This window comes from Mobula birostris, chromosome 27 (genome assembly GCF_030028105.1).
Source record: "Mobula birostris isolate sMobBir1 chromosome 27, sMobBir1.hap1, whole genome shotgun sequence".
Classification (NCBI taxonomy): Eukaryota; Metazoa; Chordata; class Chondrichthyes; order Myliobatiformes; family Myliobatidae; genus Mobula; species Mobula birostris.
The window spans coordinates 22,649,659-22,669,052 of NC_092396.1; the positions used below are offsets into that span (position 1 = coordinate 22,649,659).

At 39.5% G+C, this 19,394-nt stretch overlaps 1 protein-coding gene and 1 long non-coding RNA gene across 2 annotated transcripts in view; one reads left to right on the forward strand and one right to left on the reverse strand.

Annotated features, from left to right (window-relative positions):
- LOC140188759 (uncharacterized) overlaps nt 1-19,394 on the forward strand; it is a 29,834-nt gene that overhangs the window by 9,865 nt on the left and 575 nt on the right. The gene's annotated exons all lie outside the window — the stretch shown is intronic.
- Nucleotides 1-19,394, reverse strand: part of ssu72 (SSU72 homolog, RNA polymerase II CTD phosphatase) — an 81,703-nt gene that overhangs the window by 8,921 nt on the left and 53,388 nt on the right. The window lies entirely within an intron of this gene.

Here is a 19,394-nt window from a genome sequence, read left to right on the forward strand (position 1 = left end):
GACCATGAACATTGAACATTAGATTAAACAAGGTATAAAGGCAGGGTTTCACTGGAATAAGTTTTTATTGAAACAGGGCCAGTCATTTATTTTGGCCTCCAAACCAGATCTTAAAATGCAGAAAAGTTGCAGAAATATTGCTGCAGTAATGTTAGCTCGATAACAACTATGAACGCTGGCAGTCGAATTGGTCACTGGTTTACAGAACGAGTGCACAACTTGCACTGGTTTCATGTCAATTGATAACAATTCAGGCAACAGGGAGATGGCACAAAGTCAAAGAACATTTAGATGTATTGAGTAATTCAGATTACCCTCATCACCCAGGACATGCCCTCTTCTCATTGCTACCATCAAGGTGGCGGCACAGGAGCTTGAAGAGACACAATGCTTTAGGAACAGTTTCTTCCCCTCCGCCTGATTTTTGAATGGACAATGAACACTACCTGTTTTTTTTTCCTTTTTTGCTCTTTTTGCACTACTAGCTGTAATTTAAAATATTTTAAAATTATGCTTTGCAACATACTGCTGCTGCAAAACAACAAATTTCACAACATATACCAGTGATATTAATCCTAAATCTGAGACTTAAACAAGATAAAACAAGATCCTTTGAACTTCAAAAATTATTGAGGGAAAACCTACTGGTGAAATTTGACGGAGGGTTCTGAAAGAAGGTGATGACCAATCATTAACACGGAAGTGTTTGAAATTGTTGGTGATCCAAAGATAAAGCTGATGTATTGTAATGCAAAAACCAGAGATTGGGGAGCCAAAGGGGGAGTTGTATGTTGTGATATTTTTCAAAATGGTCAGTTTTGAAAAGGGTGGCGCAAGGGAATGATAGGTGGGCAAACAGGCCACCTAGCAGTGTGCATCTCAACAATTTAAATAACAGAATTCCCCAATTTCCTCCTCTGTGCACATTCACGATCAGGAAGCCACAAACGCACACCAGAATTAAACCTTTTACACTGTGTGTAACACGCAGATTCCAATGGGTACAGGAAAATTAACATTTTTTAAAAAAGATGTATACCAAATACAATTGTCATGAAAAGTTAGACTAAGATAAACTGGTAGCATTGATTGCTAGATGTCTGGAAAGAGAAACGAATGTAAGCTATCCTGATTGGAAAGACATTACCAGTGGTAAGCCAGTGACCATTTGCAAGGTTTATTCTATCTCCAAATACATTGAATGATTTTAAAGCATAGCAACCCCTAAAGGAAATAGCTGCTGACACTAAAGATGGCAAACAGCACAGTTGTGGGCAGCTGGTGACACAGTTGAGTACACTGGCATGCCAGGCATTTCAAAATAAATGGGAGGTATATATTAGACAAAAGCAACACATTCAGGAATAGAAGGGGGGGGGGGGGAGAAAAGATACCAGCAGCTAAACTCTAAAATCAAAGAAAAATTCTAAATGAGTATTTAATAGTTTTAAGTTATTCTGAAATCTCAGGATACAAAGAGAATTTGTGCATATCTATGGATGTTAAAAAAGCATGTAAATTGGCAAACCTAGCTATTACACATGGACAACAGAGTGAATTTGCATTCAGATGATATATAATCAGATGGTAGATGCACCTGAATTTCACTTTCAGCAAAGGTGAAGGCTATTTCCAGGATTGCTGAACGCTGCTACCCTTTACCACACAGTTTTGAATCCTGGGCAAAATGGTAATTACATTGGCCGTTTCAGTCACCACGGGATTATCATGACTATTTCCTCAGGGGATACGACTTGGCAAATTGAAGCAAGCAAATCACCAGAAGCCAATCACACCAGAAGACTTGTAGGTAGCATTATTCTATCATGGGAGCAATCTTAAAACTGTGCCACAAATTTGTGAAGTAGTCAAATAAAAGCTGAGAATATCAACTATGTAAAACAAAAATTACTAATGTTTTTTTTTAAATTTAGAAGCTAAATAGAGGATCTTATTTACAGAAAGTAATGAACCCTAGGGTACAGCAATAGAGAAAGCGAAGTAAGCACCATTAGCGATAGGATTATAGATAGTCCAACATCTCAAGCCTGCTGTGCCCTCAATCAATTTAGCTCATTGAACCTTTGCCTCAACTCCAGTTTTCTGCTTCCTTTCTATCATTCAAAACAGCAATACATGACTCAGCATTCACAGCTCTATTGGACAGGGAATTCCAAAGGCACATGACCAAGAACTTCTCATCTCATTCTTAAAGGGGCAAACTTTTCCTGAAACTAAGCCCGCCCACAACCCATGAGGGGAAAACACTTCCACAGGATTTTTGTTTGAGGATATGATGAATGCTTTTATTTCCAACAGTCAAGATGCAAGCAGCACCCTCTACCTCATACTGTTGTAATATAAACATATTCAAGAACATTTAAATAGCAAGTGCTTACAAGCATTAACACAAGTGATTCTGCAGATGATGGAAATCCAGAGCAACACGCAGAAAATGCTGGAGGAACTCAGAAGGTCCGGCAACAGTCGACGTTTCAGGCCAAGACCCTTCATCCTCCAGCATTTTGTGTATGTTGCTTACAAGCACTGTTAGTTTAGACCTTTGAATTGGAATATTTTACACTTTAGTCTAACAACTAAATATTTGGCACCAACTCACTTTGAAACAATCATGAGAGATTGTGCTATGTGCATTTAAAGTATGAATGAAATATTACTCTATGGATTTAATTACATGTTAAAGGCAATGGATGTAATGCTGTTAAATCTACATCAAAATTCTTTGAGCAGGAGAGCCATTTTGTGCTGCCAGCCATTTTAATTAAGCACAGATTTCACTTAATAGTATTTCAGATTCAGAAACCACATCATACAAGTGGAATTTAAGTAAAAACACACAGAAATATTAGCTGTTTAATGATGTTTTGTATTCAAAGTCAGTAAATTTGTTGCCCTCTGGTCCATGTCCTTCAGAGATGGCTGGAATCACAAAGATAGTTACTCTGCCCATCACATCCTTGCTGGCCCGATTACTACCCAGACCACATGGTCGAATTATAACTCAGTTCACTATCAATAAACAAAGGGCAATGAAGCTGCTGGCAACTTCCATGTCCTACATACAAATACATGGAAAATTCCAGTTCCTAGCTTGTGGTTATGGCAAAAAGATACATATAAGTTTCTTTTAAAAGATTACAGTTCTTGCTTTCCAAGGCCATTTTGGATTGCTTTAACCCTTAATATCCTGAAAATATTTTCCTTCTATCAGTTACCTTGAATTAAAGCTGACTAGATTTTCATCTCGCACTCTTCTCAGGCACTCATTCAATATCCCTCAATCAACTTTCCCTCAAAGTACTGTTCAAAGATTATTCATTTCTAAACATCTTACTGGTCTCCTCTGTACCCTTTCTGAGTCAACACACCCTTTTGAAAAGTTGCAAATGCAACAAACCAACATAGCACCATAAAATATACAAGCACACTTCACAATCTGATCTATACTCAATAGATCAATGTCAACTGTGACGGCAAGTAGAGCTGGGTTCCCGTTGGTGCTTAGTGAGTAACAAGCAGAGATGGAGAAAGAGGGTTGATAGATGAAGGAAAGAAAAACATTTGCACTGGATGGAAACAAGAGAAGTCATGATTATGGTTCAGAACCAAGTTGCAATGTCATTTCCAATTGACATTCAATTTCAAATTGACTTGCAAATCAAATCTAATGCCACAAAGTTACTGAGAATCAAATCTCAGAGGTAAAAATGAACCTTGGAAACCTGAACCCTCACAAGATTTTAGCCTCAACTGTCTGGAAAGGTCACAGTATTGATATTAAAATGGTAATAACTGTACACACAATCACTTCAAAGCAAATGTCTAGTTGGGCTATTAGGTAAGGGATTCAACAATAGTAGTTTTTGGAAAGGAGAGGTGGAGCTTGGGAAAATAACATGCACAAAGAAAAACAGGCGAAGACATACAAACACGAGGAAATCTGCAGATGCTGGAATTTCAAGCAACACACTTGAAAGTTGCTGGTGAACACAGCAGGCCAGGCAGCATCTATAGGAAGAGGCCCCCTCCCCCTCCTACTTTCAAATCTCTTACTAGCTCTTCTTTCAGTTAGTCCTGACGAAGGGTCTCGGCCCGAAACGTCGACTGTACCTCTTCCTAGAGGCGCTGCCTGGCCTGCTGCGTTCACCAGCAACTTTTATGTGTGTTGCTTGAAGACATACAAAAGTTGAGGTGCGGGAGAGATCTTGAACACAACACCTTCAGCTTCTGAACTAGGCTGAGTGGGTAGCAAACTAATCTGTACAGAGGTTGTCAGGTTATCCCTCTCCAGAGACCAGTACAGGAACTGCTACATTAACCAGGATTGTTGACCAAGACCTTCCTGTACATAAACTAGAAAATCACAGTAGCCTGAGATTTCAGGTATTCAGTGATCCTGTAAAAGACTTAACAATAACTTGTAATAATGAAGCAGCTTTAAGGCAGTAAGATATCCCAAGGCATGCCACAGAAGTAGAGTCACAAACTGGGTCGGAGAAGATTACTTCAGTGAACACAGGTTTGAGAGAGAAGTTTTATATCATACCTCAGAGCTGGGGGTGAAAGTAAGAGGTGTTTGAGGAGAATATTAGACAATAGGTGCAGAAGTAGGCCATTCGACCCTTCGAGCCAGCACCGCCATTCACTGTAATCATGGCTGATCATCCACAATCAATATCCAGTTCCTGCCTTATCCCCATAACCTTTGATTCCGCTATCTTTAAGAGCTCTATCCATTCCAGTGGTTAAGGTTCTAAAGGTCCAGTCAGATGGATTGCAGAACAGAGAATGCAGAATTCCAAAAATTGAGATAGCTACAAAGATAGGGGCTGGGGTGCAACTTCAGATCTTCAAGGAATTTGAATACAGATGGGAATTTAAGCAAATTGCATCATAGACTATAAAGGTCAGGGGCACAGGGAAGATGGCAAACAGGAAGAGCTAGAACAGATGTCTAAATTTTATGAAGGGTTGTAAATCATCAGCTGCCTCAAAAGTTTGGAATCTTTATCTGGAAGGTCATTAAAGCAAAAATATTTTATCTGATGAACACTGAAGGACAAAAATGAGCAAAATTGTTTTCGGTGTCAGAGGAGGCAGTTTTGTACATTCAGTGCATGCACTTTCATTTTGAGCTATTACACGGGTGTGATTAATGCATCTGAACGTTCAATCCACAATTTAGATAGAACTCCACATTGCCATAAACTTGGTAACATTGTTTAGTACAATAAAGTTCTTGGTATCTAATATGTTTTGGACGTGTCAGTTAAGCAAATATTGAATGAAGATGACAGACATTTAATCTGCACTTTCCTTGGATCTTTATGCATATGCAGGGATCTATTGTATTTCCTTGGATCATCAGGTGGCCTTGGAGTTTGAATAAGTCATAAACTTGGCCTTTTTCCCCCATCGATGCTGACTGCAAAACACACAGCTGCATTACTTCCTGCACTGAATACCCAAAGCTGTTTTGACAAATTAAACTGTATTAAGTTTTGTAGGAGCACTAGCCCAGGTTTTCACTTTGACATGTTCTTCAAAGTCTATCATTTTTCAGATTCCTAGGATTTATTACATTATGATTTCTGCATCACTTTCTGCATCCAATCCTCTACAATGTTGACTCACACAGGGCTGTAAAGGGAACATTCATTTTTATGTTAACAATTTCTGCTATGGTTGATTTTCAGTATCAAATCTTAAAGTCTTCAAACTCTTCAATGGGTGACCCCTTCCTCCGAATTCATGTCTAATTTCTAATGAATCTCTTCTACTATTCAAAATTACATTTTGATGCTGTAGGGGGCCTGGACATCAAAAAGTGGCATTAAAATTTAGCAGCATCCTGAAACTTCTCCCCTACCCTCCTGAAAACATTTCACGTTTTGAATATGTTGGTTCAGAGGTTGTATCAAATATGTTACATTAGGAGACATGATAAATATATTCCCAATATCCAAATCTAATTGGCAAGGATGCACAAAATTGCTGTCCAATAAGGCAATTGCTATCCATCACATTTCAGAAAAAATGCTCGTTAACAGTAAGCACCAATTAGATGAGCCAGTAGTACAAATATTCATTGCCCATCCATATTACTTTGAACTTTGAATTCCACTGGTAAATGTTTCACTTTGAAAGCTCTAGGATGCTTATATTTACTAATTACAAAGTTTCCCCATGAACTCCTGTGGCATCAGTGCATGTTAAAAACTTGGTCCCTGCTTTGCCAAATCCATTAGCCCTTGTTTTACCAGCAAGAGGCATACATTACCAAATTGAGCTAATTTTCTTCCCCACAATTACACATTTGAACTGGTTCTATTACTACTGAAGTCTTGGCAATATTCTTCTGTTGCTACATGGTCTGCTGATCTGTTTGCTCAGCACATCCAGTCATCTTATTCCATGATGAGGTTTGAAATGGGGAAGTCAGCCATCGTAAAATGCACATTTAGTTAGGTCCACCTGATCATAAAAATATTTGTTTTTTCAATGAACATTGGCTCAGATTTGAGTATAAACCATTTAATTCTTCTCCAAATTTGTATATTTTGTCTCTGCATTTGATGTAATAGATGGCAAAGTCTTTATTGCATTCCTTCATCAGAATGTTTTGATCCTCTCCCTTCACTTCCTGTGTAGATTGTTGATCTTCTTATCATGAGCCAGCATTACCTGCTTAGGTTCTCAGTTTTACTTAGCAGATGGTTTGAGGCCTTAATGGATGACATGTCAAATCACAAACAAGAGAAAAAACTGCAGATGCTGGAAATCCAAGCAACATACACAAAGTGCTGGAGGAACTGAGCAGGTGAGGTAGAACCTATGGAAAAAGAGTACAGTCAATGTTTTGGGCTGAGACCCTTCGGCAGGTCCTGTAGGATCTCGGCCCAAACTGTCGACTGTAACCTTTTGCCTGGCCTGCTGAGTTCCTCCAGCATTTTGCATTGTGTGCCTTGGATGGTACATGTTGATATTGCTTCATAGGCAAGTGCAATCATGCCAACACAATGTAGAAAGACAACAGGAGTGATAAGGACTACCAGCAGTGCCCCTTGCTGTCTTAGCACACAGGCACCTTCACATACTGTGATAAAGAACCCAGCTGCAGGAAAAAAATTAACCACATTGAAACACTGAGATACTAGGTACTAGAGCGTTGAATACATGATACTGGGTGAGTAAACTTTTACCTGGGTTTGAATCAAAACAGCAAACTTGAGCAACTTTTATTTGGGGTATGTACACTGCAATATCAACATTACTCAGTGCTCGATTAACACTAGGGTTTCAACCAAAGTAATAAAAAGTAGCAGTTGACAAATGCAGTTTGCAGGGAAAAAAAAGCTAATTTTTAGACTACACTTGTAACTCTATTTTTTAATTGACATAAAACATTACATAGTACAGCATGGGACAAGCTGTTTGGCCCACAATGGTGTGCTGAAATTGATACCAATTTATACTAAACATCCTCTTCCTGTGTATCATACATATCTCTCCATTCCCTTCATTTTCATGAGCCTCTTAAATTCCACCAAACTGTCCACTGCTATCATTGGTAACCTATTCTATGCATTTATCACTCTGTCCCTCTTTTCATCATTAAACTTTCCTCCTCTAAACTTAAAAGCATGTCCACTGGTGAACCACCAGAGTTTGTTCAGCCTCTCCTTATTGCTCATCCAGGCAGTATTCTGTAAATCTCTTCTGCACCCTCTCCACAGTCTTCTTATCCTTCCGAAAATGGGGCCACAGGAACTGTATATACTACATCAAGTATTGTATAACCTACACACCTCAAAGTTGCTGGTGAACGCAGCAGGCCAGGCAGCATCTCTAGGAAGAGGTACGGGCAACGTTTCGGGCCGAGACCCTTCATCAGGACTAAAGAAGTCCTGTTAGTCCTGACGAAGGGTCTCGGCCCGAAACGTCGACTGTACCTCTTCCTAGAGATGCTGCCTGGCCTGCTGCGTTCACCAGCAACTTTGGTGTGTGTTGCTTGAACTTCCAGCATCTGCAGATTTCCTCGTGTTTGCATATTGTATAAACTATCCATCTAGTTTTCCAGTCAGTTATCAGAAGCAAAAGCCTATTAGGAGTTTATTAAAAAACTAATACAGCGATGAAGTTCTCAACAGGTGTTTTTTTTAAATGCTTTCCACGATTGTTACAAACTGCTCAACTACTCTGATCTGAGCTCTGGCACAGCCTTTCTCCAGCACAGATTTCCGTCTTACTCTTGTGAGGGTAGCACCAGAAACAATCAGTCTTGATCTTCTATTCCCTAGGCAACTCTCTATACCTCCCTTTCTTAATTATGAGTAACCAAGCAATCATTGCTCAGTCACTGGGTAATCTCCTGGCGGCCAGATTAGATGTGGCATGAGAGGTGAAAGAGTCCCAATTGCACTGCAACTAATATGTCTCAATACTGAAGAAACAAAAAGCCCCAAAGCTACAATTTCTATGAACACTTGTTAGTAACTAAGCAGATCTATGAACTGTATTGATCCCAGGGAGATATAAGAGCTGTACTTATGGACACTTTCCCAGAGGAAAACAGTAGCTCATTACAATGTCTCACATCTAAAAGATCTGAAGAAACTGTTATAGTCACAGTAATAACATGATACATTTTTCTTATAATTGTTTCAAAAGTACCTAGAAAATTACTCACTGGAAACACTTTTAGGGTAGAGAGAGCCAAATTTAGAGTGAATTATTTAAATCTGTAGTGGTAAACATTGCTGCATCTCAATTCCAATGACCTTGGAATCCCAAAGTGAAGTTTTGAAATGCAGTCAATTCACATTTCAGAATTAAATTGGCAACATGGGGGAAACCCTTGTCTGGTCTCCACATTGTCGCTTGTCATTACAAGCAATTTTGATTCAAGTTTTCAGTTCACTAGGTAAAGAGAGGCACTTGCACTTTTACACGAAGCACAACCTTCAAAATGTATTAATTGGTGGGGGGGGGTGGTGGTTTAGGAATCATGACATTTAACTTGTAATCCATCAGGCATAGTATTGAGAAACAGGAAGAGCCCTGTACTGCTGCCATCACACACTGGGATGAGACGCTAGCTGTGCCAAAAGTGTACGATTCCATGGACACAACAAATGGTTAATTTCACTCTTGCAACCAGACTTCAGATTCTGAAAACTTTAATGGGCCAAACATTTAAGCAGCTGCTTGCTCTCTGTCCATCAAAATGAACAGATACTGTCAGTCAAGCTTCTGGTAAATGGAGCCAACATCATAAATAAAATTCAGTCTAGACTGGCAAGAGTACAGTAAAATCTGAAGTGAGGCCACATCACAGTTCAATAGACTGAACTAACCTAAGACTGTGATTGTAAAATTCTGCAGAATCAATGAGGAAGATCTACTCAAATAGGTCAGCTTCACTGTAGATGGATGATGTTGAAATTATTCCCATTAACCCAGGACAAAAATCCTCCTTTTTAACAAAAGAATGAATGGAGTTATTTTAGTGAGCACAAAGTATAAAAGGACACAACTATTCAACCCGTGATGGCTAGAAATTGAGATTTTTTAAGGTTCCTCTGAATTCCCAGGAGTGTAGTTTTGTAGGTCATACAAATACCACAATTACTCCCCTGGTAATAGATGCTAAAATAAGGGATACAACTTCAAAATTAAAGGTAGGCCAGTTGGGGATTAAATCCTGTGTGCCTCAAAGGAGAGAAAATCTTCCCTCACCAACCCTCCAAAAAAAAAAATCGTCATGCTATACAGATGCTGAATGGCTTTATTCCGCTTCAATTGCAAGATATTGGAAGACTCCAAGTGACTCAACTTCTGATATTAGTCCACTGAAGAAAAATTACACTGACTCAAAAGTACTGAAAAAAATTTAAATGTAAGAAATGTTCCTCGAATCTTAGTTATTAAACTTGATTATTTGAGGCTGGTGCGTAGCTACAACTGTAAAAGTGCAGCTAAGTTTAATATTTCACAAGTCCTGCAGTTTCTGTGCAAGTTACGAAGACGTACAGTCTGGTTTCCTTCCATATGCCAAAGTTCTGTGGGTGGGTAGGTAGGTTAAGTTGATCACTCTAAGTTTCTCCAAGTGTGTAGGTACGTGGCAAGAGGTAGTGAGATGATGTGATGGCAGCGTAGTGGTTTACAGCTTTACAGCACAGGCGACCCGGGTTCAATTCCCGCTGCTGCCTATCAAGAGTTTGTACATTCTCTCTGTGACTGCCTGGTGCTCCGGTTTCCTCCCACAGTCCAAAGATGTGCCAGTTGGTAGGTTAATTGGTCATTGTAAATTGTCCTGTGATTAGGCTAGGGTTAAACAGGGGTGGTGTGGGTTGAAGGGCCTATTCCACGCTGTATCTCAATAAAAAAAAATAATATGGGAATAGTGTGACAGAGTAAATGGACGCTTAATTAGCTTAGACGGTGAGCTGAAGGGCATGTTTCTATGCTATACAACTCCATAACAGTTGGCAGAATAGATGGAATCAGAAGTTGCAAAGGGGTATTGAATGGTGATAAACTATCATTTTCATGAATGGGAAAGGGGAGGTCACCACTTTGGATAGAAGACAGACCATCTTCTAAGTAGTAAGAAGCATGTCCTATCCTAAGTCATACAGTTAAAAAACCCATGTGCAGAAATAGTCAAAACTAGTCAACTTCAGAAAGTCCAATCCAATGTCAGTCTTCATGGAGATTTGACATATGCTACGGAATTAAAAATCCTAAACCAAAATGAACTACTGCACTTGCTCTGGACAAACAGAGCTGGTCTTTTTTTTGGGGGGGGGGGTGTAATGCAGATTTAAGAACAGCTGCTGTTGAATTAAGAGGGGTTGTACAGATAAGGATTTTATTCCTTTTACAAAATTTGTCATCTAATTGGAATTATGATTAAAAATTAATAAGCTCAGAGGAATAAAGGGTTTGCTTTCTTTTATGAGTTTAAAATAAAAAGGAAAGGTGTAAATTGCAGCTAAGCCATTCGGGGTGACGCCAGGTGGAACAGGAGAAAAGTAAGCACAAGTAGGCCACATTCCTCTAGCAGCTAACCTGTTCCTCTATTCAAGTGAGGTCAAGGTTGACCCTGTGCCTCAAGCCCACTTTCCACCAGGATGTCACATTCTCCATCCTCAAAATTCCAACTGGTTCAGCACTGAATACATTCAATAATGGCGCACCATGATTGCTGAGATCTCCATGGCCAGAGGATTCCAAAGATTAACACCTCACAGTTTTGAGAAATCTCAGTTCAATTCTAATTAACTGACCCCTTGCTCTTTATTCTTGACAACTCATAATTCTAGATTTTCGAACTTAAAGGAAGTTTCATCATAAAGGCACATGTCCAAAAGTAATGTATCCATTAATTAACGTACTGATTGGTAGCAGTACAGGCTCAAGGGCCGAAATGAACCACCAATGCTTCATCCTGGGTTAAGAGATTCTGACTAATAAAAATTATCTATGCAATTAATTCCTAGTTCTACCATTGCATAGCAATGTAGACGTAGAAGCAACACATGCAAAATGTTGGAGGAACTCAGATCGAACAGCATCCATGAAGAGGAAAAAATGGTCAATATTTCAACCCAAGACCCTTCATCAGGACTGAACAGGAAGGGGGCAGTATCCAAAGTAAGAAGTTGGGGTAGGGGTAAGGAAGAGAAGATGGCAGATGATAGGTAAGACACAGTGAAGAGTAAGGTGGGTGGGGAATGAAGGAAGAGGACCTCGGTAGCGTAGTGTTTAGCATGATGCTACTACAGCTTGTGGCGTCAGAGTTCAGTGTTCAATTCTGATGTCATCAGTGAGAAATCTGGATATCCTCTCTGTGGAATGTGTGTCTCCAGTTTCCTCCCATAGTCTAAAGATGTACATGTCAGTAGATTGTAAATTGTCCCATGATTAGGCTAGAGTTCAATTGGGGGTTGCTGGGCAGCACAGCTTGAAGAGCCAGAAGGGCAGATTCTGCACTGTGAATCTGGGAGATGATAGGCGGAAGAGATAAAGGGCTGAAGGAAGAATCTAATGAGGGGACAGTGGACTATGGACTATGGAAGAAAGGGAAAAACGAAGAAAGATTAGTCCTGATGAAGGGTCTCAGCCTGAAACATCAACTGCTCAGTCCTCTTCATAGATGCTGTCTGACCTGCTGAATTCCTCCAGCATTTTGTGTTGCCCTGGATTTCTAGCATTTGCAGAATCTCGTTTGTAAATATGAAAAAATATGTTCCTAATGCAGACAAATAGGATGAGTGTAGATGGCAAAAAGTCAGCATAGATGTGACGTCTAAACAGCACTACTTCTGTACTAAGTGACTCTATAACAACCGAACACTTTAGAGTGAAACTAAGTTCTAAACATATTTATTCAAGCTAGAACCCATTTGCTAGAACTAGTCGAGGGCTCACTGGGCATTTGTAGAAAGGAGATGGTGGGAGTGAGATGGAAAGAAATGTACAAGTCCTCGGAGGGTAGAAAGGGGGAGGGGAAACTAAAAGTAGGTCATAGCAAGTGATTCATCACTCAGAAACAAGAACTGTAATTAAGGTGAGAAATTCACATAATTATCTTGCGATGAAAAGTCAATTCCTGTAGAGTTCTAGTTTGAAAAGCCTTAAAGAATCACCAGTCCTTTTCACCGACACCCTGGAGTGCCAAAGCAATTCTGTTTATGAAAAAACAAGGAGGCCAATTCTCCTGATCTTGTCAATTATCCTAAACTACAAAATGGCTCTTACATGATTCACCATCTAATTCAAAACGAGAATGCCTACGAAATCCAGATATCCCACAGTAGAGTATAAAGAGAAAAGGATGTGTATCTGCATGGTGCCTATCACAAATCACTTTTCAAACTATATCCATTTTTGTTATGTATAAAATGAATCTCTATCAGCCCATAACTACTAATGAAATAACTGAGGATAAATGTTGATCTTGAGATTTCAGGAAGACAGCACTTCTTCCAAAATAGAATCAACTGGCGTTTGATTTTATTCACGGGGAAGAGGGCATTGCTGTTAAGAAACTTTCATTGGAATGCTAATATAATATATTCCTAGGCACCCCATTAGTATAAATACAATCATCACTGCAGGGCCATGGATTGTATTTTATTGGTTAAATATCTATTACTACAAGAAAAACAAAGCTCTGGTACTTCTGATGGACTAATGGCTTTGTCAGTCTCCAAGCAACAGAATGCACTCTTTAGGTATTCATTCAAGCTACAGAATAGAAAGAGGAACTGATACTTTGAGCAAAGAAATGGAAATGTAGTGATTTGCACAACTGACCGAGGCTTTCTCGGTTTTCTAGGTTGCTGGTGCACATAGAAGTGCATTGTGGGTTAATCTACTTCTCAAGTTGAGAAATTTACAGCTGCCCTTGGGGATCCCAATTCTCCATAACCACAGCCCATGTGGACGCAGGAAAAATTATGTTGAAATTAGAAAAATCAAGAACATAGGATCCTGGTTAACACCAAAATACCAATTGATCTTAGCCGCTGAAACTGCAAAGAAAGCTGCACAACATGCAGGAAACGAATTCACTGAGCCTTGTGAAAGTAAATGGAAAGAATGCAATCTTTGGATTGCCTAGATCACTGTATTTCATGAGCAAGTTAAGCACGCTGGCTATCAAGGAGGCCTCTGAAGAAATGTTGACTTGAAATCCAACTTACACTGCTAGGTACATTACATCAAAGTTCACATGGAGACCTTATTGTTACTCTTTTTCTCAAGTCGCAGACCCACAGGAGTGTGGAACAAGCTCGCAGTTGATGTGATGGATGCGGGTTCGATTGCAGCGTTTAAGAGAAATTTAGAATGGGAGGGGTGTGGGGGGCTATGGTCCAGGTGTAAGTTGATGGGACTAGGCAGAATAATCATTTGGCATGAACCAGATGGGCCAAAAAGACGCAAGTGCGCTATGACTAAGTGAAAGTTACTTATTATCTGGTGCGAAACACAGATAAGTCTCAACTGAGGGGAAGATGGGCTCTATTCACTTCTGATGCAAACTGGATCTGTGCTGGGACTATTTTTAAATACTGATTGCACTCAAGTCCTTAAGAAATATCACACACAGCCTTTCAACATGGCAATAAACCTAAAGGAAGAAAACTTCAGCAGTTTTGTCACCAGAACATACCTTGGACATCTTCATCTCAAGTCGATCAGCTTCGCATGGTCTCATCAGCCTTATTACTTTGCCACTGGTCATACCCAAGTGCCTTTCTCCCTTGTTATGCCTAGCTTTCTTAAATGTGCGCCGATGATCTTCTGAGCTATTAAGACTGTTAGAAAATTCAATATTTTGGCAAGGTACTACTGACGGCCAACTTGTTACAAGTGCTCTGAGGCGTGATTTCTTTTGAAGTGTAGATTAGTCAACATAGCTGAATGTGGCAGCGACATGCACAGCAAAATCTGAAACTACGTTCACAGCCCAGTTTTCAGTGAGGGCAACTTTGAGAATTCTTTGTTTCAAACACTACAGTCGTCAAACAAATACGCAGAGTTGAGACTTATTACCTCGAGAATGAAATTTTTAAAAATGTAGCATTCTCCTGACACTGCTGACACTGATGTCCTACTCCCAAAGCAGAGGTAACATGCAATTTTCTGATGAGGCTACCAAGATGATGGCATACGGATTACTAAAAAGCCAACACCAAAAAGCTAATGAATAAAAGTTCTTATTGAAGATTTCCAGAAAGCTCAGTCGGTAAGTTGGGACGGTAAGGTGGCATAGGGGTTAGCGATCCGGGTTCAATTGCACTGCTGCCTTTCGGGAGTTTGTACATTCTCCCCACGACTGCACCAGTGTCCTCACACATTCCTAAGACATAGGTTAGTAGGATAACTGGTCACATGGATGTAACTGGGCAGTGTGAGCTGGAAGAGCCTATTATTGCCCTGTATCTCTAAATAAATAATAACTTGTGTTTAGTCCATGGATGCATTTCACTGACGATCCGACACAAGAGTCAATTAAATTCCAATAGAAACAATTTGATTTGTTAAAGGTTAAACTACATCAACACCATTGAAAGAATTATCTTAAGATCAAAATAAATTTGAGAATCTTTTAAACTGAATTCTTTGACCCTCTTATAAAAGCAGTGGTCATGCAGCACTTTCTCTGCATCGAAGTGACAACTGAGTATGGAAAATGTATTTTCACCTAACGCGAATGAACATGCTTTAAAAAAAGCCAGCAGAAAGGAAAGGTACTTGCAGCACAAGATTCCAGTCAGTCGAATGGCACAGAGGAAGTTGTTCAAGGATGATGGCTATGTTTAGCTTATATCTGACGTAAGGCTGTTCAGTATATATTTGTAGACAAGAAACTCCTATAGCAGATATTTTTAAATACAATGCTCTAGCATACAATACTTAACATAGCTTGCTCAGTATCTGAAAAATATAGCATGCCACTTTTTCCAAATACAAAATATAACTGAAGATACCTTGGTAACTATTCGTTGTTACAATCCATCAAAAAGGGATCCATGCCAAGCTTAGAGAAGATGTGGTCAGAGAGAGAGAAGCTAGTGGCGAGTCGATACGCCACATTGGAGCCTCACTTAACAATGTTAACAGTTACTTATCTAGAGCAATGCACACAAAATGCTGGAGCAACTCAAGAGGTCAGGCAGCATCTATGAAAATGAATAAACAATTGATGTTTCAGGCCGAGACCCTTCTTCAGTGAATTATCCGTTTTCTCCAGACCCCCAACTTTTATTTCAGTTCTCCAAAGGGCAATACCTCTCCGTCATGAATTAATCACTACTTTGAGAATTTATGTTTAAATAGGCCTGGTGCTTAACACCCATTTTCAATTTCTAGTCAGAGGAATATAGCAGAAATTTTAAAAAATCATGAGTTCTGTTAAAATTAAGATGAAGAAATCATCAGGAAAGATGGTTTTTATTAAAATAAATGAGGAAACTGCAGGCAAATTAAGTTTCCATAATTTCCAAGATTTGATAGTCATGCCTTAAGACAATTGCAGATTCCATATTTCACAAATTTGAGTTACATAAGAATATGGGCTCTTAAGAGACAGAAGCTCAACATATGAATAAACAACAGTTGATTCGTCAATGTGGATCATAATATCCAGATCACAAAGACATAATCTAATAACATACTTTGAGGTCACAAGAACTGCAAATCCTTGCACCTTGTCCATGTGGATAGTTAACATATTTAGGGAAGCCCTACGAAAGAGAACAAAATGAGCAGGCACCAAAAGGTAATTTTGTGATATTTTCACGCAGCTGGCCACAATGGTGTGACATGATTTGAATGAGGGTTTTAATCACTTGGTGAGAAGTAACAATATGGTGACCCAGATGAACACAAAATACTAGAGGAACTTGAGCATTTTGTGTGTGTTGCTCTAGATTGCCAGCATCAGCAGAATCTCATGCTTTGGTGATCCAGAGGGATCTATTACAGGTGCACATAACTAATTGATTTAGGAGTTGCAAATCCATATTTGTAGATGACACAAAAAATTAGGAGGAAAAGAAAAGTAAATTCTCCAAGAGAAGGAAATTACAAAAAAGGCCAAGGAACATTTTAAGTGACTATCTACAAAGTGAGAGTGAAAATCCGACCATCTCGAATTACAGGAGGATGGGGACATTTTCTTAAATGGTGTGATTATCAAGAGAAAATGGATTTATGCAGTCATGTATGTGAATCATGTAAAACAGGAGCACAAACTCAAAGTAATAAATGCTAATGAAATGTTAATCCAGAGGTTCAGAAGTATACCAGTGGGAAATGTGATGCTTCACTTGTTGAAATAATCACAAATTGTGCTTAATAAAAGCCTCCAAATTTCAGAGGAAAACAAAAATTGAAAGCTTTCTGTTTACAAAAATTTGACTTTTGCTTGTAGTTATTAGGTATTCTAATCTGAGTGTTTAACATGATAGAAGAGTTGATGGGCGAGAATCTGAAATTAGGTCATAATTTAAAATTAGACTCGGGCCTTTTTGAAATGAAACCTGAAGGCTCCTTAATGCATAACATAATGGGAATCTTAATCTTCAAAAGACTCAGTAGGGTTAGAAATTTTTCGCAACTTGTATTAGCTTCTTGATGGTCAGGGTAGCAAGGAATATGATGCTAGCTCAGTAGAAAACCCGATATAGGGGCCAACGTTAATTTATGCTGGCAAGCATGTGGAAGATGTGACATTTCTGATCTCTCTCCGCTCCAGAAATATTTCTGATTACGTATTTGACATCAAATCCCATGAAATGCCTCCATTCAAATGCTAAGATGGCAGATGAAACCAGTCTGAGACCTTTAGACTCTGCCACGTGTGGGGTATACTATGCAAGATGGGGCAGATAGACTCTAGTATCAGGCATGCAAACAACAGGGCTTGCTAATTAGGGCCATCTGAGTGCAATTAAGGCCTTATGGTTGGGTGTTTCAGTATTGGTTTATCCTAAAGGATTTTGCAGCCACGATGGGCTTGTGTAGTTAGAAATGTATTGAAGGGCAGGGATCTCTACTGTCTGGCAAAGCATGAACTTTGTGCTGAGCTCAAGGTCTTAATCTTCAAGCATTCTTTCCCAACACATGAATGCCGGCCTTATCATTACCCTTCATTTTCAGAGGGAGCCCTTGCACAGCTGCGTCAGTTTGGTTGAAACTTTTGTTTTGCAAAAGTAATTCACGTTCAAGATCTTCTGGTATTTCTTCCACATCTAGGAAGAGGGGAATGAGGTTTGAATTTGTCACTGGAGTTATCCTCTGCCAACTTCTACAGGGATATCATGTTCCCAAAGCCTCCTTGCTTTTCAGCTGGCAAGTGGCATTTTCAAATTGTCAAAGTGGGACTGAAGCTGGACCAGCCCATTTGTCGTGGAATGAGTCCAAGGCATTCATAAAAGGATGGAGACAATGGAGTTCGGTGTTCTTTTCAGAATGCACCAACTGCATCTGCTCTTCAAAAACTACACCTCCAAACTTGGCTCTCCTGGGCTAGGAATCTTATGTGTTTGGGCCAAAAAGGGTATTGACAGCATTAAAGAACCATTTCACATCATGGTTAATAACGGTTAATTAGCAAGACTTCTTGCTTTTAGATGCTTGTTTCCCATTGAGCCATAGGAGCATCTTGACTTGCAATTAATTAGCAGCTAGGTTGCCCAGTCATTCTCATCAGACCAATCCTGGTATTTTTTGGGCAGGGAAGAGTGATGGTCAGTTCAAGTCAAAGGTGTATACCAAGTCTGGAAGGTTAAACTATCTTAACAGTCTCTCTTTTGGATGTTATAATTGAACAGGTACCAGTGTCTGGATCAGGGTGTTGCCATGAAGTCTTATGCAATCTGACAAAATAGAATGTGACAAACTCATTTTGAGTTCACTATTCACTAACACTTCATTCGGAGTTAGCTTCCTCTCCTCCCACTTTGCCAATTACACCGACAGAGTGACAAATACAATGACAAAGTGATTGTATTCTTTCCAACATGGGCACTGAAATCACTCAAGAAGGTCTGCAATACAAGCCAAGGATTTAAGGTCAGAGTAGAACTGGTCCTTAGCCACACGCAAGTTCAGAGCATATATTTCCATGACCACACTGTGCAGGCCGCATATTAGATTGAGCTTGAGGGTCACAAGATGTTCATTTAGAAATAAACCTCATTCATGAGCAAAGATCACTTCATGAAGGCTGTATTCCTTTTGAAGGATCAAACCTCCATGTCAATCTGTATTTAAATGGGAAAACAGCCAAAATAATGCTTATGGATTGGAAGGCTTTTTCAAATAACAGATACCAGATGCTGTGCTCCAATTCCTACATGCTTCATACCATGATGAGTTCTAATTTTTTTTACTGTTATGCAGATTTTCATAATTCTAACCAGACTACATTAATGAAATGTTCAAAAATTCCACTTATTTTTACCCCTTTCTGCAACATTCTAGAGCCTGTGTCATTAAAATCCCCATTTAAGAGCTACTTTAATTAGGCAAGGGTACCAGGAGATACAGGCCATCACCTGGTCACAAATGCCTCTGAGCACACCCTGATATGTGAATAAGCACGGAATATTATTACGTTTCAACAAAAACGTCCTTATGTATGTGGAACTAGCTTTCTCTATTTTTTATAATCGTTGTTTATCAGTCGTACACGCACTGGGCGGCACTGTGGAGTAGCCTTTCATGTAACGGCCCATTTCCTGCCTCCATCTGTAAGGAGTTTGTACATTCGCCCCGTGACCACATGCGTTTCCTCCCACATTCCAAAGACGTGTGGGTTAGTAGGTTAATTGGTCATATGGGTGTAAATGGGC